Raw genomic sequence first — 26,076 nt, forward strand, 5'->3', positions numbered from 1 at the left:
GGCATCCTATATTGGAGTGCCTCCATGGAGAGGCTTTCCATGGTGGAAAATTGGCCCTCATTTTCCTATAATTTTGATCCAGGTGGATGTTGGTCGCCACCCACCTATCCCACTTGGACCCCCACAACTGTCTCTTTTAGTTTTTCAGTTCCTTAATTGTAGCACAACTTACTATTTTTAGTAGTTTTTTCAGGTTTCTGAACTTCGGAAGTCGTTTTGAGGCCCTAAATGACGTCTTTTGGGAAATCTGGGAGCAACATGGGTCATGGACCGATGTTTCTCTTCCCAAAGTTATATTCCTTGGATATATCATTCTAACGAGCTATTGTGCGCATCAAACAGAGATCGTATGCCAAAGTTACGACCCCGGAAGTTGATGTACCAATTTACCCAAACGGGGCCCATGGTTTGGCATTTCATCTTCTAGGGTTAGGTTTTTGGATGTTTAGGGTTTTCTATTGTTTCTCAACAATAAATAGGCCTTCGAGCCTCATTGTAACACATTTCAGAGGTATGTAGCCGCCACATCTCTTCTCAAAGATAAGCTACCATCGCCCTAGTTGGTTTCTTTCCATTGTTGTTTGTAAGCATATTTCAATATTTTACATTAATGAAATGAAGTATTATTTCCACTGCATCTTTGTGTTTATGGTTATCTCTGTAATTTGTTGCTTTCCTATTTAAGTCCAGATCAAACTTCTTCCTTAGCCATGTGTTTTCTGCCTCTAGTTGAGATCTCATAATTTGTTCCATGTCTCTTATCTTACTCAACTCTATGCCTATCTCTTATAGTTTCTCTTCCATATGGCCCACATCCTCTACCTTCTTTGATTTGGAAATTTTCATCCAACGATGTGTCCTCCCTCTCTCTTTCTCAAGCTCAAAGAAGAGAGGGATGGAAAATTTATGTGGTATTACTCTGCCTCCCTCAATGAATTTGTAATAAGAGCTTAGATTGGGTTGTGGGTTAGGATCCTACAGCTCTTGAAAATCTCCCTCAGATGTCTTTGGAGAAGTTTCCCCCTCCTGCACTTTTGTTTCTTCTTCCTTGCCTTCTCTTTCTCCCTATTGTCCTCCCTGTAGCTTTTTCTATGTTTCCTGTAGTGCTAACAAAGTTTCCTGTAGGACTATCTGAGGATCTTGTATAAGGATTTTTCCTTTCTAAAATGGGGTCAAAGGTGCCTTATCTTTCTTTCTTGATTCTAACCTGGTGACAAACCTCTTAACATAGGTGATGGGAGACTTTGGAGAAGCTTGTTTTGATGTGCCCTCTTCACCTTTTATTTCCAAGGAAAACACACTACAAAAAATAGAGCAAACTCTATCAAAAGCCACCTCCCAAACTCCAGTGCCCCAAGAGAAGTAGAAATAAAGACAAAGGGAAGAAATATCTTCACTAGTTACAGAAATTAGTGCCAAGGAATTCATTATTTAACAGAAAATGTAGAACATTGACCCTAAAATAGTAACCATTTAGCTTGAAAAAGAGCAGGAAACCATTGTCATGATTGGTACACAGGTCTCAACAGGGTCAGAGGATATTTTCTCTACAACTCCATCCTCCTCGACCTCATAGGATCCTTCAGAATTAGTATAGTCAACAGAATTGGGAGATAATCAAGATGAACCAAACATCTTCAATAAATTTATGAAAATCAAGAATAAGAATGAATCACTCAAGGCCGACCATATGCTCGGTCTTGGAAACAAATATCTACTTCCCAGCATAGAATATTAACAAGATTTGACAATGAGCAAGGAATAATGCAGATGGAATTTTTACAAGCTCAAGTGCCATTCCCAAAGTCCCCTTCGGATTACAAGAAAACTATTTTTTCATTTGATGCAAGGAAGATACATCCTGTAGATCAAATGGATATGCATAGAATGTATGGAGAAATGATTTTCTCCACCATGACTAACACTACTATGAAAACTTCAAATTTAAGGACATCACTCAACAATGTCCAATCACAGTTAAAGCTGCAGAAAATGTTCTCATTAGCAAAAGACAAAAAAGTCAAATCATTGGAGGACTTAGTCATCAAACTGGGTTATGATCCTAGTGATGTCAAAGCAGTGGAAGAAATTTTAAAGAAAAAGAATTTTGATATAGCATCACTTAGAAAGCAGTTGAAATTACCATCTATAGACAATCCACAAGCAAAAGAGATAGAAGAAAATGAGCAGGATAAAGAAGACATGCTCAAACTCATCATTAAGAAAAATGTACAGATTAAGGAGATGCTAGAGCAAATAGAAGAGTTACTGAAATAAAAAGAAGATGTTGCAAAATTAGCTATGAATATAGTAACATCTATACCGATTTCTATTGCAGAGACAATCGATGATTCTACATCAGATAAAGTGACCTGAATAAACTCATGCAGGACCTGTCTCTTCAGAGACAAGATAATGATAAGCTAAAGAATAAATTGAAGAATCTGGAAGAACAGAAGTTGAAAATTGACAACTTCTATGTAGCTAAGTTGCAAAAATCTCACCAGCTTGCCCAGAAGATTGAAAGATTGGAAAATGAGTCATTGATGGCTTAGACTTTGGCACAGGCCAGGGAAAATGTTTGGCTGGAAATTAGTCAAGCCATGACTGATATTTGGCCATCCATTCAGATCATTTTTGAACAAGAAGAGTTGATAGAAAGATATAAGACAACAATAGAACATGTTAGAGATGCCCTAGGACACAAACCAGGTGAGGCCATAGCCATGATTAAAGTATTGAATTCAAAGACCAGATCAGAATTAGAACAGATTCATATCACATACAGAATGGAGACTGTTATGAAACCATCTAAGAAAAACATAGAAAATATAGATCAACGCCTTAGAATTCAGCCTCTTCGAGGGGGAAACCTCCTTTACATTACACAAATGAACAATTCTTGGAAGATACAAATGACAAGACCTCCTTTCTATATATAGGAGTTTAAGGGGACATAATATAATTAGAGCCGACATAAAAATAATAATGTAAGGGCACAATAATAACAATAGTGGGCTTCTATGGGGCACAATAATAACAATATGGGGACTATATGGGTACAACAATATAATAAGGGGTTACACTAGTAGTATAGGGGCCTAACATGCCCCTCTCCTTCAAAAAGTGTTGTCCTCAATGCTTGAGTAGTTCTTGATGCTTCTATATAAAATTCTTATCCTCCCATGTGGAATATTCAGCAGGTAAGTTCTTCCACTTGATGAGATACTCTGAAATTGATCAATTTTGTAACTGTCGGGTTCTTGTTTCTGTGACTGCTCCGGGTTCCAATATAATTTTTCATTCCTCTTCAAGTTTTGGCAATATTATTTGAATTGGGATATTCTGCAACTTTTGAATGAGTATCCACACTTCTTTGTCCTTCTTCCATTCATCCCTTGCTTCGTTTATCCAATCTAGTTGGATAATAGAAATAGCACAAAACAATGCTTCCACATCCTCATCCTTTCTTGAGAGTGCATCTGCAACAAAAATTTTCTTCCCTTTTTCTGTAGATGATGTCAAAGTCACAATCCAACATATTTGTGACCCATTTTTTCTGTTCTTCTAAAGATAATATTTGTTCTAAAAAATATTTAAGACCATCATGATTCGATTTTACCTTGAAGTGTCTTCCCATTGGGTAAGGTTGTCATTTCTTAAGTGCATGTAGTATTGCCAACATTTCCTTCTCATAAATAGCTTGCTTGAGATGTATCTGTAAAAATACCAAATCACCTACATTAAAACGTTTTTCACTGCGATGTTGCTCTACTTGTTGTTACATTCAATTCTGCACCAAAGTGGCATTATCCTTTAAAAGTTGGACAACTTGTTGTTTATGCTCGATGTGATCTTTCACTACTTGAACCTTTTTCTTCTTGATATGTCCTTCTATCTTGATAGTTTGAGGAGTGGTAATTTCTTCCAATGCTTTACAAGATATGGTCGGATTCATTTCTTGATGCTCAATGTGATCTTTCACTTCTTGAACATTTTTCTTCTTGATATGTCCTTCTATCTTGATAGTTTGAGGAGTGGTAATTCTAATCAATGCATTACAAGACATGGTTGGATTCATTTCTTCTTTCTCAATGTGATCTTTCACTTCATGAACCTTTTTCTTCTTGATATGTCCTTCTATCTTGAGAGTTTAAGGAGTGGTAATTCTTGCCAATGCTTTACAAGATATGGTCGGATTCATTTCTTCTTTCTCTGGGGTTCGTTCCTGGTGTATATCCTCTTCTTTTGATGTTTCTTGATCCTTTTCTTCCTCCTCTTCATAATCTATGTAAAATAATTTCTTCTCAACACACTTATGACCTTTTGTGCATTTTCTATCACAATTGTAACAAAGCCCTTTTTCTCTTTTTTCTTCCAATTGTTGTGGTGTAACCCTTGTAGGTTGTGGAAGGCTAGGAGAAACAACACTTCCATCTTTATAGTTGTGAGGGGTAGACTTCCTTGTTGCCATAATTTTGCTTTCCACTTTGTAACAAATCCCTTTTGCTCTTTATTCTTCCAATTCCAATTGTTGTGGTGTTGCTCTAAAGATGGTGTTGCTCTAAAGAAGGTGTTGCTCTTTGTATCCTCATAATGTGCTATAATTTCCTCCGTGAAAATTGACGATGTAACAAGTGGTTTACGAGAACAAAGCCCTTCATACCATAAAAATTGATCTTATTCTAAATATGAAGATGAAATACATACCTTTTGTAACAGTGGTACACCATGTAGATCAAAATATTTCTCCATATGTAGTATCCAATTTACCGGATCCTTGCCATCAAACTTCCTCATCTTGCTTTTTCTTGATTTTAGGAGCTCGATCTTGAAATGACTATAAATCTGTCCTTTCAGATCTTTAAGTTCTAAAATTTTGGTCTGTAATTTCTCTTTGTGTCCTCCTTCTAACACTGCAAGTCTGGTCAAGATTTGATTCTCCAATGAAGGGTTATTCCAAATCTCCCACGATCACCTAAGTATAGACTAGTTCAGTAGAGCGAACTTGTACGACGTTCTGCAGGTCACTGTTTCCACCTTAGGTTCTGAAAATCATACCAAAAAAACTACAATCTGTCCTCTTTCTGTAACTTCTTACGAAATTCAATCTGATGCTCAGAGCCAAAGTTATGACGATTTTCCCAAGGTGACCTATTTGAAATGCAATTCGGGGGTCTGTAAAAACCCTAACTTCTTCAGAATCCAGATTATATCTCCAACGATATTGCGCGACAGGATCTAAAATTTGGATTCGAGGTTCAAATAGATGCCTTCTCAAATGGGTTTTTTTATTAGCTTCTAAAACTTCATAGTGAAAGCGTTATAGCGAAAATTCCATGATGACCTATTTTAGATGAAATTATGGAGCTTGAAAAAACTCTAACTTCCTTAGATCATATATCCTAAAATAAGGCGAGAGAAGAACTGAAATTTGGACCTAAGGTTCAGTGAGATTTTTTCTCAAATTGGTTTATTTTTTAGCTTTTGAAACGTCACCGAAAAAATGTTATAGCGAAAATTCCATAATCACCTGTTTGGAGCAACGAAACCCTAGAATCCAAAGCTCTGATACAAAATGTTAAGAAACCAGCTCACAAAAATATAGAATAGATAGATCAACAACTTATAATTCAACCTCTTCAAGGGGGAAACTTCCTTTAGATTACACAAATGAATAATTCTTGGATGATACAAATGACAAGAACTCCTTTTTATATATAGAAGCCTAAGGGGTCATAATATAATCAGAGCCGACATAACAATAATAATGTAAGGGCACAATAATAACAATATGGGAACTACATGGGTACAACAATATAATAAGTGGGTTGTACTAATAATAATAAGGGGTTACACTAGTAGTATAGGGGCCTAACAGAGACTATATTGCAGATTAAGAAAGTATGGAAGAAAAGAAACTTGATGACCCAATTGGAAACCAAAACTCTGACTCTTGAAAATGTTGTCCAGATATTTCACACCAAGTTCAATTTATTGAACCAGAGAGGACTATTAGAATTAGTACCACCAGATGATAGATTGATCAAATTAGAGGATTATTGTCAGAAACTTTATATTATCGCTTGTTATAGACATTTTTGTGCCTTACAGCTCTAAGCATGAAATGTCCATAAACCAAGGGATCCTAAGTCCCTAAAAGTGTTGTTCCAGCCCCTAAAGGAACAAGGTCAACAAATTACAGCTTCTCCCAGAATTTCTCCACCAGAAACTGCTCAGAATCAGTCAAATCAGGATCATTTCAGCTGCTCCACTAGCTAGCTGTGTTGTATAGCACCCAAGTACACTAGCTAGGTGCATTGCAATGCACCTAAATGCACTACCAGGGTGCGTTGAGCGGGAAATGACAAATGGCAGTGTCATTCCGCAAGGTGGACAAACAATGGAAGCTTCCAGAATCTTCCCCAATGACACTTGCCTCACTGAGTTCGACCAAGGATGAGTAAGAGGCTCTCAGTCTCCAAATGGAAGCAAGAACTGACAGAGAGAAGACACTAGTCAGATCATAAGCTGACTCATCCTCTTTGCATACATCTATATATGGATCCCTCATCCTAGAGATCCAGAGGCTGGAATTTTGTACATTGCAGAGAATTGTTGTTGGTTTTAAGATAGATATCAGAGTATTGGGTGATTTATGCTTTGTTGGAGGTGAAGAGGGGACTTCTATGCTGGGAGGTTAATGCTGGATCAGGAATCATCGGTTGTAACTCCTCTTGGACCTTCTTGTTATATCAATAAAACTATTTTAGTTTCTCCTACATGCTCGTGTATCATTGATGTTCGTTACATTTGTATGTTTAGCTTAAATCTGATCCTAAGCTATTTATGAATATAAATCCATGTCTTTGTGTAGTTTTCTTCTTCTGTGATCTTACAGGAACTTGGTGAAGCTGGGCAAGTAAGGGAGCAGGTAGCTGGAAGCTGTCAAAGAGAAGAGAGATTGGATCAAAGGACTAGCACAAGACACAAGTTGGTTCATCCTATTCCTCTTCGTTTATAGTTCATAAAGAAGAATACGAAAGTAGTTTTCCCTGTTTGTTTCTAAGGTCACTGTCACACCTTAGTGGGATAGGGTTGTTCTGAATAGACACTTTTCCCGTTAACAAAATGGTGACTCCGCTGGGGATCGTGTCTAGTTAGTTTGTTTGTGTTTCTCTTGTTGTTTGTTTCATAAACTTAGAAGTAGCAATGGAACTGCATTTGCCATTAACAAATGCAAAGTAGACATCTGCTACTTCAATCCATTCACTGGATCTGTTTATGATCTGAACAGCTGATTCACAAATGATCTGATTGCCCTTTGTGATAGCTCTTAGGCCTTCTTTAAATCTACCCTCTGATTGTGCATTACTGATTGCTTTTACTCGGCCAAAAACCATAGATTATACTGCAAACCGTGACCCAGAACCCGGATAGAATTCTCGTTTCTGCCCCAGCGCAGGCTCTGTGAAGAGATTCTGCATTTCAACGCAGTTCCCGAGAGGGCTACCTGCGCTGCAATCCAATTTCTCTGTGTAACAGGTGCGCTGATCAGCCTAGCCTTGTGCAGCTGAGGTTCTCTGCTTCATTTTTTCAGTTTTGTCTCTGATTTTTGCAGCTTGTGATCAGTGTATGTGTCTGTTTAAAAACCCCTTTTCTTTGCCTTAATTCTGCCTCCTTTGTACAAAAATACTATAGATGTTTTTGTGTTTTTGTTACATCATTTACAATTTTCCATTGAAAAAGTAGAATAGTCATACTATCGTCCTTTGATTTAGATCTGTCGTAAGTGTCGATTTTGATCATAGGAGAAAGTTTATTTGCTGTTGACAGTCAATTATGCTTTTACTTTTTCCTTTGGTTTGAATTTGTGACTTTCTAGTGTCGAAACGAGTATCTATTTCAAAATCATAAAGTGTCGTAATCATCTCTACCTTTTGATTTCAAAAAGAAGCTTGTTTGTGTTTCTCACTTGAAAGCAAATTCAAATTTGTACATCAACTTTCTTTTTAGGCATCAATATTAAGAAATTGAAAAACAAATACATGCACATGTGCATTTGCATTTTGACAGTCTGTTTGGCTTGATGTAGGAAAAGTGCATTTACAGTGTGCTCTTTGCTCTTTGAGAAAATATTGTGTCTTTCTTTTCCCCTTGTAGCTAGGATTTTCATTGCTGAAAAGAGATAAAAGTTTGCTTATCATCTTTAGATTGCATTTTAGGAATTACATCTACATCTCGTGGTGAACCCAAAAGGCAAACTTCATAAGAAAGATCAACTTAAAATAAATTGAATGAATCTAACAACGCTTTGGAACTTAACGCACAACATTTAGAGGTCTAGGCTAGAGACGTATTCCAGCATCGTAAATCCTGGTAACTTTTGTCCTCACTGATGGTTGGGTGATTCCTCCACTTTGAGACGATAAGTGCCAGTACGGACTTGTGCTCCCACGTACCGTCGAGTATATATTGGGAGACCCCTATAGGCTTAAATCCTTTTATCCATAGGAAGCCGTGTCATCCGCCCTACTGATCGCAATGCACCGAACACAGCATTCGGGAAGATTGACTGCCGTACCGTAAAAAGTATTCTGCAGTTTTGCGATCGGTTTGGTACTCCATCTACCTAGATCTCCATAGCAGTCCCTTTTGTTCCTTTTAAGACTCCTTAACGGAAAAGGTCCATCTGAGCACTTGTCACTTCAGGCTCATTAAAAATCGAAGGAGACTAGAGTCATATTTTGTTTTTTCTCGACTCTTAAAAATTGAAAAAACAAGTTGTGTCAAAGCATCTAAAAATTTATTTTAAACGGAATATTCATACCCTTTTCCTACGTTGATCTTAGGTTGAGAAAATGGATTCTACCAACAAAGGAATTCCCCTTGGTGGAAATCCTAGTCCCTTCTCCTCTTGGGGAGATGTTGGTGCACCCCATATGGCCACATTGTCGCTTCCAGGACTGACAATTGGCTTGCCAGTATGGCTCTTCTCAACCAATGTCGTTCAGAACACCACTATTCCTGAACAATTGAATCAGCAATTAGACGAGTCCAGAGTTTCCCACCAACCTTCTACTTTCTCTAATTCTTCCTCTCCTCCTTCCTCTTCGCTTGATGGGGCTGGAAAAGCCAAAAGTCAAGTTCCTAAGGAGAAGAAGGGGAAGAAGAAGAAAGAGAAGAATAAGAAGGAGCCAAAGGCGAATGGGGGAAAACGAGTGTCGTCTAACGAAAATCCACACACTGCACCGACCATGCCTAAATCACCATGTATCATTTGCAAAGGAGACCACTTTCACAGAGATTGTCCTTGCATCCCTCGGATACTAAGGGACTGGTCTCCTCGTTTGCACAATCCGTTGTCATCAATGTTGGAAATAATACTGAGAGGGGGGGGGTGAATCAGTATTATCATATCAATAAAACTTTTTCAATTTCATACTAAGAAACATATACGCTACTTCAGTTAAGTGAACCCGCGTGTACACGCTGCTGTGTCTAAAGAAACTAATGTATATTCAGAAATCTTATGATTCAGTTAGCTTATCTTCAGTAAATGCATCAGAACATTATTAACCATATTAACAGTAAACAGGTGCAGTATAACAGAACAGATCATCACACAAAAGCCACACACATGAACACCAAGATATAAGGTGGAAACCCAATGTGGGTGAAAACCACCTGCTGTAAGTCGTCTCTACCTTTTTTTTTAATCAGAAACTTCAGTTTACAATATTTTGTATTGGTGCAGCCTTATACCAGTACGCAGGCTACAACCTGCAGAAGGCTACAACCTTCTCTCGTTTTCCAGACTCTCCTGGAAGGGAGCTCCAACCCCCTTTGCTCTTGTACTAGCTAAGATACTAGTACGTAGGTGCTGGCCTACAATCTTCTTTCCTTCAGGTACCATTTTTCATCAATTTTTCAGACTGGATACTCCTGAAGCACAACATTACTATCTGAAGACCACGATTCATTCACTTTTCATAACAGATCATTGAAGCACAAAACAACCAATACTAGCATCATCAATCTTTGAATCACTGAACCACTGAAACCCTGTCAACACCCAGTCACCAGAACACAGAGCAGACTACAGAACTCTGCAATAACAGTCAGACCCAACTGCAACCCAAAAATTAAGCTTCAAAAGATATACGCTACTTCAATGAAACAAACCCGTGTATACACGCGCTTTTACCAAAGCCAACATGCGTACAGATCTAAAAGTATTTTCTTAAAACTTCGCAGCTGTACCAGACATCAGTCATACCCAGAACATAACATTGTGTCAGTATGCAGATCTAAAAATACGCATAATCAACCATATAAATATAGTTCATTTCAAACAATTTGATCCCGATATATCCTTAGATCTAGTCTTCCATCAACCGGTGTGTTCTCTCCTTAGCTCAGATCAAGCAATGTATCATCAACCCAGAACCTGCATACTAGATCTCTTTCTTCATTAGATATTCAAGACTTTTTCGATACAATTGCCTAATGATCTTCTTCTCCTTATATAGCCTTAGGCCCTCCTCAATACCACGGTCCAAAACCATAGTAATAGAATACCATCAACTTCAAAACTCGGGATCAACATGACTGTCGAGATACCTTGGTCCAAAAACATAGGCTCAAGTACCGAGGACTAACTACCACGGACCAAAAGAAAGCTTCTCGACATGTACGCTCTTTTCTGTTCATGAAACTGCATGTATACGCGCCTTCGTATATAGCGAGACTACGTATCCGCGACTTAGTATATATCGTACCAGCGTGTATACGCAACTTGGGCTTGATGAACCTGCGTATATGAAATTTCTCTTCATTCTTGTAGTCTGGACTGAGATCTGTCTTCAAAGAGAGTTGCCATCAAGGACAACACCTGTACCGTAGCGCTACACCTGTGCCAACATTCCAACAATCTCCCCCTTTGGACTTGAAGGCAACCCCAAGATCCTTAGAATCATTCTCCCCCTTTGTCATCAAGGGCAAAGGGCTGTGCTCCCCCTGAGTACATGATGATATCTCTGCTCTGCTGTGCTGAACATGCTCCCCCTGACTGTAGGCAAGATTTGTAAAAGATGTTCTTCAAAAAGGAACCCAGACTTATACATCATAAAGGACCTTCCTATCACCAAAAGACTCAATATATACATCCATACTCCAAACCAAGAGGGGATACATCAGAAATTTACATATAACAACCAATTACATTACATCATTCATCCCAGGCATAGTGGGGAAACCAACATAGGCCGTTACATGACCTTGACACCATAGAAGAGATATCACAAAAGAGATACATGACATAGAGACGAAAAATCTGGACCAAGACTTATTAAAGTCACCAGCAGCATCTGATAATCATCTTTTAGATTAGCAACCAAGATTTCCTTCTGTGCTCCTTCTCCTGAAACCAACAATAGTTGTGAACTAGAACCAAAAGCATCTAAATGCCAACAATGCTTTATTAGACTTTAAGCTACTCCCCCTGAAACTGTGCCTGCTGCTCCCCCTGAAACTGTGCCTGAAGGACTCTGGCATACCCATCTCAGACCTTCTTCAACCAGAATCTGCCCTTGTTGTTCAGAACTCCATATACGTGACTTCACCTGCATAAATCTGCGTATGTACACGGATATCCCTTACACAACTCGCGTATACCAACTTTTTTTTAGAACAGACAAGCTTCAACAGCAGGATGAAGCATCAACTACTCCCATCTTTTGTCTGAGATATTCAAAAGTATCCCTGGGCAGTGGTTTTGTGAGAATATCAGCAACTTGTTCTTTAGAAGAAACATACTCCAACTTGACCTTTTGTTCAAGCACTTGTTCCCGGAGGAAGTGATACTTGATTGGTATGTGCTTGGTCTTTGAATGCATGACTGGATTCTTTGAAATGTTGATTGCACTTGTATTATCACATAAGATAGAGACTGGTGGAGTGCAAGTGATTTGAAAATCCTGCAAGGTCTGCATCATCCAAAGAAGTTGTGTGCAACAAGATGCCGCGGCCACATATTCTGCTTCAGCTGTGGATAAACCAATCGAACTCTGTTTCTTGCTGAACCAAGATACTAATCTAGAACCCATGAAGAAAGCACCACCACTTGTGCTTTTCCTGTCATCCACACTTCCGGCCCAATCTGCATCTGTGTAAGCATGAAGAGTGAGATCTGTATCTCTAGGATACCATAAGCCATAGTTTTGAGTCCCTTGAAGATACTTGAAGATTCTTTTGACTGCCTGAAGATGAGTTTCCTTTGGGTTGGTTTGAAATCTTCCAACAATTCCTACTGCATGCATAATATCTAGTCGGGTACCTGTCAAATAAAGCAAACTCCCAATCATGGATCTATAAGTTGGTTGATGAACTGCTACTGATTCATCATTTGCACTGAGGCTGCATCCTGTAACCATGGGGGTACAAAATGGATTTGAATCTTCCATGCCATACTTCTTCAAGATCTGCTTGAGGTACTTGGTTTGAGACAAGAAAATACCTCCTTCATTTTGTTGGATTTGCAATCCAAGAAAGTATGTCAATTCTCCAAGTAATGACATTTCAAATTCTTTCTGCATAACCAAGGCAAAGTTTTGACTCATAGCCTCTTCATTGCTGCCAAAGATAATATCATCTACATACACAACAAGTATTAGCAATTTGTTATTTTCAACTTTTATATAGAGATTGCTATCTGCTGATCCTTTTGAAAAACCTTGTTGGTGAAGATATTTGTCCAACCGATAGTACCAAGCCCTTGGAGCTTGTTTGAGACCATAGAGAGCCTTTTTCAATCTGCATACAAGGTTTGGATCATTCCCAAGAATGAAACCATCTGGCTGCTCAATATATACTTCTTCTTCTAAGTCTCCATTCAGAAAGGCTGATTTCACGTCCATTTGAAATACTTTGAAGTTTTGAAAGCTTGAGAGAGCAAGGAACATTCGGATTGCCTCAAGTCTTGCAACAGGAGCAAAGGTCTCTTCAAAATCTATTCCTTCTTGCTGCGCATACCCTTTACAAACAAGTCTGGCCTTGTTTCTAATTACTTCTCCATTTTCATTCAATTTATTTTTGAAGACCCATTTTGTCCCTATGACATTCTTATCTTTTGGTCTAGGAACCAATTCCCAAGTGTTGTTCTTTTTTATCTGCTCAAGTTCTTCATCCATTGCTTTGATCCAACATTCATCTTTGCATGCCTCTTTCACATTTTGTGGTTCAGTGGAAGAAATTAATGCCAAGTAGCTTGAAGCTTCTGCAATTGTTCTTCTTGTTTGTACTCCTGCTTCTTTCTGCCCCACAATCTGAGATTCTGGATGATTCTTCTGAACATATCTGGATGGAGTCTTCTCTTCTATTCTTGTCTGCTCCTCTGGTTCTTCTTGAGGTTCTTCTTCTTCTTCATCATTCTGTCTTTGAGGGTAGCATTCATCTTCTTCGATGTCTTCATGATGAACTTGCCTAGGAATGTATCCCTTCTCATCAACCACAACATCAATGCTGTCAACAATTCTGCCAAGTCTTTTATTGTAGCACTTGTATGCTTTGCTATGTGGAGAATAACCAAGAAGAATGCTTTCATCTGCTCTAGGTTCAAGTTTGCCAAGTTGCTCATCAGTATTCTTAATATAACATTTGCTCCCAAAGATTTTGAAGTGTATCACCGAAGGAGTCTCACCACACCAGAGCTCATGAGGGGTTTGAGTGTTGTTTACTCAGACATTTGTTTTGTTGAGAATAATAATCGCAGCATGTGCAGCTTCACCCCAGAAATTTGTGGGAGTCCTTGATTCATCAAGCATAGCACGAGCCATTGGTTGGACTGTTTTGTTCATTCTTTCCACAACTCCATTTTGTTGAGGAGTTCTAGATGTAGAGAATTCTCTTCTTATCCCATGTTCTTCATAGAAATCGAAAAATTCATTCGAGGTAAACTCCCCACCTCTGTCAGATCTGAGGCACTTAATTTTGTGTCCTGATTCATTTTCAACCAAGGCTTTGAAGGATTTGAATTTTTCGAATGCTTCATCTTTGTGCTTCATAAGTCCTAACCAGACAAACCTGGAGAAATCGTCAATGAATAATATCAAATATTCTTCTCCTCGAGGTGTTCTTTTTCTAAATGGACCACATGTATCTGTATGTACTAGCTCAAGAGGCATGCTAGTTGATCCTTCCTTCTCAGGAAAATTAGTTCTGGTTTGCTTTCCAAACTGACATGATTTGCATATGGTGTTGTCTGGAATTTTGATATCTGGAAGATCACGAACAGCCTGATATCTGCATGCTTTCCTTATTTGTGAAAAACTTAGATGCCCCAGCCTCCAATGCCATAGCTAGTGTTCATCATCCTTGCTCAAATAGCATTGTTGTTGTCTTTCTTCAAATATGTATAGATTATTTGGAGTCCTTCTTCCTTTGATCACTATTTCACCTGTATCAAGATCACGAACACAACATCCATTTGATCTAAATATTACCTTTGTTCCTTGATCGCACATCTGACTGACACTCAGAAGATTATGCTTCAATCCATCAACATACAAAACATTTCCAGCTTTGACCTTCTCTTTCAACAGAGCAACGCCTTTTCCTTTTATGGCTGCAGAGATATCGTTTCCAAAAGAAACTTTCTTTCCCTTTTCTAATGCGGTATACGATTCAAGTTTTTCTGTGTCCCCTGTCATATGCTTCGAACATCCGCTGTCAATGTACCATAGACTTTCTTGACCTTCTGCATAAAAGGCTATCCCACATCTTTCTGGTTGCGGTTCCTTTATTTTCCATGTTCTGACATTTGAGGATTGTTCCTTCTGAGTTGTTTTCCTGAACCTGCTCCTGCATTCAGAGTCTTCATGACCAAAGTTATTACAAATAGAGCATTCAACTTCATTTTCAAGAACCGAAAAGTTGTTATAAGTCCTTTTCATGGTTCCAGTCATAATTCTTTGCTTTTGAGCTTCTCTAGTCATGATTGTCTTGTAGGCAACACATTGAGCTGCTTTGTGACCGAAGTTATGGCAAGAAAAACATTGGCCATTAAAGAAACTTCTGCGATAATCAGATCTATCATCCAACCGATTTTACCTTCTATTGACATCCATTCTTGGGAAAGATTTTACCTATGGCTGATTGTAGCTTCTGTTTGTCCTTAAGGCAGCTTGTCCCGAATTTCTTGATAGTCTTTATTTGTTCTTGAGGTAAACTGTCCTTGATTCACCTGATGACTTTTATTTGGCCTTTGCTCGCTCCTCCTTGCTGCATCAAGATAACTTTTAGAGGTAGAAGCTTGAGATGTTTCTCCATTATATCCCAGACCTGTCTTGATCAGAGGAGAACGCTGCACATTGATAATCTCATCCAAGGTTTCAGATCCTTTAACAAATTTAAGATTAATCGCTTTTGTTTTCTCAATCTCCTTTCTAAGACAAACAATCTCACATTCCAATTTTTCAAGATGTTTTTCCTTTTTAGCCAGTTGACATTGTAGAGAATCAATAATAGCACTTTTCTCTTCTAAGCAAACTTTGAGATTATTCATTTCTTCACAAAAGCCTTCTACATCTATAGCATCCATGTAGTCATCATCTTCAAAAGCCATTAAAAGTTTATATCTATTACCTTGTTCATATTCATCACTATTTGAAAGACCATCACTATCTTCATGAGTGTAATAGCTTTTCTTCTTTTCATTATGTTTCTTGTTCCATTTAACAGGTTCCTTTCCCTTGTCATTCTTATCTTTGTGAGGACATTTGGCAGCATAATGACCTACTCTTCCACAAGAAAAGCATTTAAAAGGTAACTTACCTCTGAACCTTCCAGAACCCCTTTGAAGATTTCTGACAAAATTCGATTCTTCTTCTTCATCTTCTGGCACGTGACTTGCTTCATAATAATCTTCTTTGCCTGAAGCCTTGAAAGCAGCTTCTCTTCTGTCTGATGGACCTCCCTTTCTCATTTCATAAGCAGTTAGAATTCCGTGAAGCTGAGACATAGTAAGAGTTCGTAGATTTTCCTTTTCTTCTATTGCAGACACTTTAGATTCAAATTTGGGGGACAATGATCTTAGAACCTTTTCAACCACAATAGCCTCTTTTATTTCTTCACCCAAGTTTTTCATGCAATTAACAATCTCATCCACCCTAAGGAAATAGTTAGCCACACTTTCATCATTATACATTTTGAGAGTCACATACTTAATCATGAGAGTTTGAAGTTTAGCACGCTTTACCTGTTCGTCTCCTTCATAGCTCGTGACAATTTTGTCCCATATTTCTTTTGCGGATTTATAGTGCATTACCTTCATGAATTCCGATTGGGATATACATCCCAATAGAGTATTGACTGCTTTTGCATTTGTTTCATATTTCTTTTTCTCGGCCGAATCTGTAGGAGTAACTGAAGGAAAAGTGTAGCCTTTCTCTACTATGTCCCAAACTTTTGTACCAAGAGATTGAAGATAGGTAGTAACTCTTACCTTCCAATAATTGAAGTTTGTCCCATCAAAAACCGTTGGCCTGATTGATGCTTATTTCTCGTAGTTGCTCATGATGAACGATCTACCTTCAAGCGATCAAGTTTCTCTGAAGGACCTGCTCTGATACCAATTGTTGGAAATAATACTGAGAGGGGGGGGTGAATCAGTATTATCAGATCAATAAAACTTTTTCAATTTCATACTCAGAAACATATATGATACTTCAGTTAAGTGAACCCGCGTGTACACGCTGCTGTGTCTAAAGAAACTAGCGTATATTCAGAAATCTTATGATTCAGTTAGCTTATCTTCAGTAAATGCATCAGAACATTATTAACCATATTAACAGTAAACAGGTGCAGTATAACAGAACAGATCATCACACAAAAGCCACACACATGAACACCAAGATATAAGGTGGAAACCCAATGTGGGTGAAAACCACCTGCTGCAAGTCATCTCTATCTTTTTTTTTAATCAGAAACTTCAGTTTACAATCTTTTGTACTGGTGCAGCCTTATACCAGTACGCAGGCTACAACCTGCAGAAGGCTACAACCTTCTCTCGTTTTCCAGACTCTCCTGGAAGGGAGCTCCAACCCCCTTTGCTCTTGTACTAGCTAAGATACTAGTACGTAGGTGCTGGCCTACAATCTTCTTTCCTTCAGGTACCACTTTTCATCAATTTTCAGACTGGATACTCCTGAAGCACAACATTACAATCTGAAGACCACGATTCATTCACTTTTCATAACAAATCATTGAAGCACAAAACAACCAATACTAGCATCATCAATCTTTGAATCACTGAACCACTGAAACCCTGTCAACACCCAGTCACCAGAACACAGAGCAGACTACAGAACTCTGCAATAACAGTCAGACCCAACTGCAACCCAAAAATTAAGCTTCAAAAGATATACGCTACTTCAATGAAACAAACCCGCGTATACACGCGCTTTTACCGAAGCCAACATGCGTACAGATCTAAAAGTATTTTCTTAAAACTTCGCAGCTGTACCAGACATCAGTCATACCCAGAACATAACATTGCGTCAGTATGCAGATCTCAAAAATACGCATAATCAACCATATAAAGATAGTTCATTTCAAACAATTTGATCCCGATCTATCCTTAGATCTAGTCTTCCATCAACCGGTGTGTTCTCTCCTTAGCTCAGATCAAGCAATGTATCATCAACCTAGAACCTGCATACTAGATCTCTTTCTTCATTAGATATTCAATACTTTTTCGATACAATTGCCTAATGATCTTCTTCTCCTTATATAGCCTTAGGCCCTTCTAGAATAAGATTCTCTTGTCAAAGTTATGTGAGTTGGCGGACGTCGTCTCTCACCTTTGTTTATCTCGGTAGACATCGCCGAAGAAGTGTTTTGTTTACGCCGTAAATAGAACAATCTTTGGGTAACCTGTAAGAGGTAGTACCCTTCCTGATAAAACGAATGTTTTGTCAGCTCGAATAAAGGGTGACCCTTCCTGATAAAACGAATGTTTTGTCAGCTCGAATAGAGGGATACCTCGAAACTCTGTTTTATACCTGGGGGCATGCAAAACTTTTGGAGTGCAAGCAAAGGGTGGCTATTTTTTTTATTTTTAATTTTTAGGACCTCTAACCCTTTAAACTCGTAGGATTAGTCGTCACCTAACTTGCATAAAGAAAGGATGTGGGGCAAAAATATAAAAATTGCCATTTTTATATGAGACATTCTTATCATATGACTGGATTAATTGAGCAGTTTTAGCACATAGTTCAAGCTCGTTAAAAAATAAACATAAGGCATGAGCAAATGTTTCCACCCGTGTTTAAGCTCGTTAAAAAATGAACTATTCCCTGGTAAATAACCACCGTGAATGTAGCATTTCAGCCACTAAAGCCTTGGTCGTGTTTGCACCGTCACCTCCACTTTTCCATTGGCCGATCATTCACCTCCATTTGATTGTTTACCCATTCTGAGGAACAGCTTCGAAGAGTGATTTCACTAGCCATCCTTGTGACACTGCCGTGATTGGAAAATTCCAAGCCTTACTTGGAATCAGTTGCTACCCATTTTATCACTCGTTCCTCAAAAGACGAGTCTTCTTTAAGCTCTTTTCAACTGACTCGTAAAATATGAAAAGATTGCCGAGTTTTGGCCTTCCAGCTCGTTAAAGCAACCGGAAGTGCTATCCCTCCTCTAGATTTTAATCTTTTTGGACATGAGGGATTATTGCACAAAAAGATCGAGCGCTTATTTTGTTCGGCTCGTTAAAACTATCGAAAATTCATCCCTTCTATATTGTTTTATACTTTTTCGGACTTAAGGGATTAGATGACGAAAAAGGAATTTTGGAGTTACCTTTACGTACCTTTTCAGACTCTCTAAAAATGAAAAGGACCGAGTTATCTTTGTCGTTAAACTCGTTAAAAAGATTAATAGCGACAAACTTGTCTTTAGACGAGAACGAGTTTCACTATCGCTAGGCTCGTTAAAACATAGCGATGGGTTTTCCCGAAGGGAAAATTATAGAACAAGCATATGTTATCCTCCTCAAGCTTGACAAAAATAAAGAGGTACTAGTCAGCAATGACTGGGGAAAAATTGGGAAGAAAACTCAAAGAATCTTTATTGGTAGCAAGTCGCTCTTGAACATGACACTTCCACTTCGTGCCTGAGTCGGGTTGGGTTGTTTCATTCACCGGTCACATCACCATGGTCTCGCCATACCATCCACTTTTAGGGTAAATGCTACCAATCCATCACATAAGTGTCGCCGACATGTTCAAGAGAAGTCATCCAGAGAAGTCACCTGTGTCCCATCCACTACCATACATTATACTTCATTCTTTCATGACCGCCATCCTGAACCGTATATCATCATATTGTTTTCACCTCCATCAAAATCATTTTCTCCGTTCCGTGTCATTGATGTGGGATTCATTAAGGTCCTCCTTTGACGGATCACTTCTTGTCGACACCAGCTCATTATCCAAGAAGTTGATCTAGGAACACCCCATTCAGTACTTTGAAGCTTGCATGCCTCAATGGCAAGTTTCTCACTTCCGGTGACAGGTATACATCAATGACCTTCGACCGAAAGATTTTGCGTGGTGTTCGACGCCAAGTCCTTTATTCACACCATGTGAATTGTACTGCAGTACCTTGAGGGTCATCATCATTATCGGTGATTCCTCTCGCGCTTGTAAACAGTTTACATCATTGACTGGTAATCAAGCGATGTCTTTCCATGTTCGACTTCAAAACATTTCTCACATGGATCGACTTGTACTTCGAGTGAAGAACGGACGAGATTGAAGACCCCGGATCTAGTTTCATCCATCTGGGTTGCGATATATATTCAGGAAAATAAAGAGATTGAAATGTACAGCATTGCAGCACAGATAATCATCCTACCAAAAGGATGATGGCTCTATCAGAATCATCAGTCTACCATCAGACGATTGTCTGTCCTATGTACATGAAAATGAATTTATAAGGCTAAGCATGGGAATGCCCGCCTCAGCTAGATCATGAAAAATAGTATGAAGATAATGTATTGTATTGTATCTTATTACAGGTCTCCTCCCAGCATTGAAAGAACTTCGGATCCTCCTAATAAAGCATTTCACCCGATAAACGGCCTCATACTTTAGGGGGCAACTGTTATAGACATTTTTGTGCCTTACAGCTCTAAGCATGAAATGTCCATAAACCAAGGGATCCTAAGTCCCTAAAAGTGTTGTTCCAGCCCCTAAAGGAACAAGGTCAACAAATTACAGCTTCTCCCAGAAGTTCTCCACTAGAAACTGCTCAGAATCAGTCAAATCGGGATCATTTCAGCTGCTCCACTAGCTAGCTGCGTTGCATAGCACCCAAGACACTAGCTAGGTGTGTTGCAATGCACCTAAATGCACTACCATGGTGCGTTGAGCGGGAAATGACAAATGGCAGTGTCATTCCGCGAGGTGGACAGACAATGGAAGCTTCCAGAATCTTCCCCAATGACACTTGCCTCACTGAGTTTGACCAAGGATGAGTAAGAGGCTCTTAGTCTCCAAGTGGAAGCAAGAACTGACAGAGAGAAGACACTAGTCAGATCATAAGCTGACTCATCCTCTTTGCATACATCTATATATGGATCCCTCATCCCAGAGATCCAGAGGCTGGAATTTTGTACATTGCAGAGAATTGCTGTTGGTTTTAAGATAGATATCAGAGTATTGGGTGATTTATGCTTTGTTGGAGGTGAAGAGGGGACTTCTATGCTGGGAGGTTGGTGCTAGATCAGGAATCATCGGTTGTAACTCCTCCTGGACCTTCTTGTTATATCAATAAAACTATTTGAGTTTCTCCTACATGCTCGTGTATCATTGATGTTCGTTACATTTGTATGTTTAGCTTAAATCTGATCCTAAGCTATTTATGAATATAAATCCATGTCTTTGTGTAGTTTTCTTCTTCTGGGATCTTACAGGAACTTGGTGAAGCTGGGCAAGTAAGGGAGCAGGTAGCTGGAAGCTGTCAAAGAGAAGAGAGATTGGATCAAAGGACTAGCGCAAGACACAGGTTGGTTCATCCTATTCCTCTTCGTTTATAGTTCATAAAGAAGAATACGAAAGTAGTTTTCCCTGTTTGTTTCTAAGGTCACTATCACACCTTAGTTGGATAGGGTCGTTCTGAATAGACACTTTTCCCGTTAACAAAATGGCGACTCCGCTGGGGATCGTGTCTAGTTAGTTTTTTTGCGTTTCTCTTGTTGTTTGTTTCATAAACTTAGAAGTAGGAATCGAACTGCATTTGCCATTAACAAATGCAAAGTAGACATCTGCTACTTCAATCCATTCACTGGATCTGTTTATGATCTGAATAGCTGATTCACAAATGATCTGATTGCCCTTTGCGATAGCTCTTAGGCCTTCTTTAAATCTACCCTCTGATTATGCATTACTGATTGCTTTTACTCGGCCAAAAACCATAGATTAAACTGCAAACCGTGACCCAGAAGCCGGATAGAATTCTAGTTTCTGCCCCAGCGCAGGCTCTGTGAAGAGATTCTGCATTTCAACGCAATTCCCGAGAGGGCTACCTGCTGCAATTCAGTTTCTCTGTGTAACAGGTGCGCTGATCAGCCTAGCCTTGTGCATCTGAGGTTCTTTGCTTCATTTTTTCAGTTTTGTCTCTGATTTTTGCAGCCTGTGATCAGTGTATGTGTCTGTTTAAAAACCCCTTTTCTTTGCCTTAATTCCGCCTCCTTTGTACAAAAATACTGTAGATGTTTTTGTGTGTTTGTTACATCATTTACAGTTTTCCATTGAAAAAGTAGAATAGTCATACTATCGTCCTTTGATTTAGATCTGTTGTAAGTGTCGATTTTGATCATAGGAGAAAGTTTATTTGCTGTTGACAGTCGATTATGCTTTTACTTTTGCCTTTGGTTTGAATTTGTGACTTTCTAGTGTCGAAACGAGTATTTATTTCAAAATCATAAAGTGTCGTAATCATCTCTACCTTTTGATTTCGAAAAGAAGCTTGTTTGTGTTTCTCACTTGAAAGCAAATTCAAATTTGTACATCAACTTTCTTTTTAGGCATCAATATTAAGAAAGTGAAAAACAAATACATGCACATGTGCATTTGCATATTGACAGTCTGTTTGGCTTGATTTAGGAAAAGTGCATTTACAGTGTGCTCTTTGCTCTTTGAGAAAAGATTGTGTCTTTCTTTTCCCCTTGTAGCTAGGATTTTCATTTCTGAAAAGAGATAAAAGTTTGCTTATCATATTTAGATTGCATTTTAGGAATTACATCTACATCTCGTGGTGAACCCAAAAGGCAAACTTCATAAGAAAGATCAACTTAAAATAAATTGAATGAATGTAACAACGCTTTGGAACTTAACGCACAACATTTAGAGGTCTAGGCTAGAGAAGTATTCCGGTGTCGTAAAGCCTGGTAATTGTTGTCCTCACTGATGGTTGGGTGATTCCTCCACTTTGACATGGTAAGTGCCAGTACGGACTTGTGCTCCCACGTACTGTCGAGTATATATTGGGAGACCCCTATAGGCTTAAATCCTTTTATCCATAGGAAGCCGTGTCGGCCGCCCTACTGATCGCAATGCACCGAACACAACATTCGGGAAGATTGACTGCCGTACTGTAAAAAGTATTCTGCAGTTTTGCGATCGGTTTGGTACTCCCTCTACCTAGATCTCCAGAGCAGTCCCTTTCATTCCTTTTCAGACTCCTTAACGTAAAAGGTCCATCTGAGCACTTGTCACTTTAGGCTCATTAAAAATCGAAGGAGACTGGAGCCATATTTTGTTTTTTCTCGACTCTTAAAAATTGAAAAAACAAGTTGTGTCAAAGCGTCTAAAAATTTATTTTAAACGGAATATTCATACCCTTTTCCTACGTTGATCTTAGGTTGAGAAAATGGAGTCTACCAACCAAGGAATTCCCCTTGGTGGAAATCCTAGTCCCTTCTCCTCTTGGGGAGATGTTGGTGCACCCCATATGGCCACATTGTCGCTTCCAGGACTGACAATTGGCTTGCCGGTATGGCTCTTCTCAACCAATGTCGTTCAGAACACCACTATTCCTGAACAATCGAATCAGCAATTAGACGAGTCCAGAGTTTCCCACCAACCTTCTACTTCCTCTAATTCTTCCTCTCCTCCTTCCTCTTCGCTTGATGGGGCTGGCAAAGCCAAAAGTCAAGTTCCTAAGGAGAAGAAGGAGAAGAAGAAGAAAGAGAAGAAGAAGAAGGAGCCAAAGGCGAATGGGGGAAAACGAGTGTCGTCTAATGAAAATCCACACACTGCACCGACCAGGCCTAAATCGCCATGTATCATTTGCAAAGGAGACCACTTTCACAGAGATTGTCCTTGCATCCCTCGGATACTAAGGGACTGGTCTCCTCGTTTGCACAATCCGGTGTCATCAACCTCTGATGATCATGTTGAAATCACACCGTCAACTAGCGAAAGTGAAGCCCCAGGACAAAAAGGAAAGCTATATTTCCTTGTAAACTGTGCGAAGGCAATCATGCCATCCATCGTTGTCCCTTCTTAGATGAAGCGAAAAGAGTTTTGGATGATCTTCCAGTTTCACCGTTACGACTTCCTCCTGGATATAAAAAACTCTTTCCGAGTCCGTCGCTAGTTGAGAATCCAGCTAGCCCGCTCAAGTGGTCGGCTGAAGCGCCTATCATTGAAGATAAACCAACTGAATCCATACCAGACGAAATTCAAAAGGTCGAGGCGGCAGTTGACCCAGTCTTGCCTTCAGAGGTTTTATCTTCGAATGATACAGTCACTGAAGAGAAAAAGGATGACACCGTCCAAATTCTCTTCATCAACACAGACTCCGACGAACATGGGGGCAATCTACCCATTCCCTTACCACAGGAGGGAAGTTCGTCAGAGCCATACCCGACCGTCTACTCGGTCCCACCTCCAAGCAACCTAGTTGTCTCCTTTGACTGGAATCAACTAGGCAGACCCCGTTTACCAGCAAGAATACCATTCCAAATTATCGTCCAAATATATAGAATGGTCATGGCTGGTACCATCATAGATGAGGGGGCTTCTGTGAATATCCTTTCCTCTATTGCTTGGAAAGCGCTTGGTTCGCCATCACTGTTGCCTGAGATGAGAAATCTGACAGGCTTTGATAAAGGAACCAGTCGACCTTTAGGGATTCTTCCCGATGTGCCCATAACATTGAGAAGGAAGACAGTTCAAATGAACGTAATGGTTGTTCAAGGACCCTTGGATTATAACCTACTCCTTGGAAGAGACTATATTTATTGCATGGGAGCCATCGTCTCCTCACTCTTTAGAGTAATGTGTTTTCCGCACGAAGGAAGAGTGGTCAAGCTCGTGGACCAGCTTTCATTTCCTGGATCACGCATAGCAAATAGTCATATACCATCCCTAAATGGTCTCTTCACGCAAGAAATGTCTCAATCTCCAGTCCGTCCTCCCGATGAGCGCGAGTAATTCGGAGGGATATGACTGAAACCCAAGGGGCATGCATCCTGGTCTGCTTCGGTAGGAAAACTTCGGGTATAGGGTAGGTTTCCGCGGAAGAATATGACTAGTCTGTACCCCATCCATCGGTGGAAGAGGGGTTATTCTAGAATAAGATTCTCTTGTCAAAGTTATGTGAGTTGGCAGACGTCATCACTCACCTTTGTTTATCTCGGTAGACATCGCCGAAGAAGTGTTTTGTTTACGCCGTAAATAGAACAATCTTTGGGTAACCTGTAAGAGGTAGTACCCTTCCTGATAAAATGAATGTTTTGTCAGCTCGAATAAAGGGTGACCCTTCCTGATAAAACGAATGTTTTGTCAGCTCGAATAGAGGGAGACCTCGAAACTCTGTTTTATACCTGGGGGCATGCAAACCTTTTGGAGTGCAAGAAAAGGGCGGCTATTTATTTTTTTTTTTAATTTTTAGGACCTCTAACACTTTAAACTCGTAGGATTAGTTGTCACCTAACTTGCATAGAGAAAGTATGTGGGAAAAAATCTAAAAATTGCCATTTTTATATGAGACATTCTTATCATATGACTGGATTAATCGAGCAGTTTTAGCACATAGTTCAAGCTCGTTAAAAAATAAAAATAAGACATGAGCAAATGTTTCCACCCGCGTTTAAGCTCGTTAAAAAATGAACTATTCCCCGGTAAATAACCACCGTGAATGTAGCATTTCAGCCATTAAAGCCTTGGTCGTGTTTGCACCGTCACCTCCACTTTTCCATTGGCCGATCATTCACCTCCATTTGATTGTTTACCCATTTTGAGGAACAGCTGCGAAGATTGATTTCACTAGCCATCCTTGTGACACTACCGTGATTGGAAAATTCCAAGCCTTACTTGGAATCAGCTACTACCCATTTTATCACTCGTTCCTCAAAAGACGAGTCTTCTTTAAGCTCTTTTCAACTGACTCGTAAAATATGAAAAGATTGCCGAGTTTTGGCCTTCCAACTCGTTAAAGCGATCGGAAGTGCTATCCCTCCTCTAGATTTTAATCTTTTTGGACCTGAGGGATTATTGCAAAAAAATATCGAGCACTTGTTTTGTTTGGCTCGTTAAAACTATCGAAAATTCATTGCTTCTATATTGTTTTATACTTTTTCGGACTTAAGGGATTAGATGACGAAAAAGGAATTTTGGAGTTACCTTTACATACCTTTTCAGACTCTCTAAAAATTAAAAGGACCGAGTTATCTTTGTCGTTAAACTCGTTAAAAAGATCAATAGCGACAAACTTGTCTTTAGACGAGAACGAGTTTCACTATCGCTAGGCTCGTTAAAACATAGTGATGGGTTTGCCCAAAGGGAAAATTATAGAACAAGCATATGTTATCCTCCTCAAGCTTGACAAAAATAAATAGGTACTGGTCAGCAATGACTGGGGAAAAATTGGGAAGAAAACTCAAAGAATCTTTATTGGTAGCAAGTCGCTCTTGAACATGACACTTCCACTTCGTGCCTGAGTCGGGTTGGGTTGTTTCATTCATCGGTCACATCACCATGGTCTCGCCATACCATCCACTTTTGGGGT

Source organism: Pinus tabuliformis, chromosome 7 (genome assembly GCF_031772625.1).
Source record: "Pinus tabuliformis cultivar Carrire ecotype Pingquan chromosome 7, CPIR1, whole genome shotgun sequence".
In the NCBI taxonomy this organism is placed as follows: Eukaryota; Viridiplantae; Streptophyta; class Pinopsida; order Pinales; family Pinaceae; genus Pinus; species Pinus tabuliformis.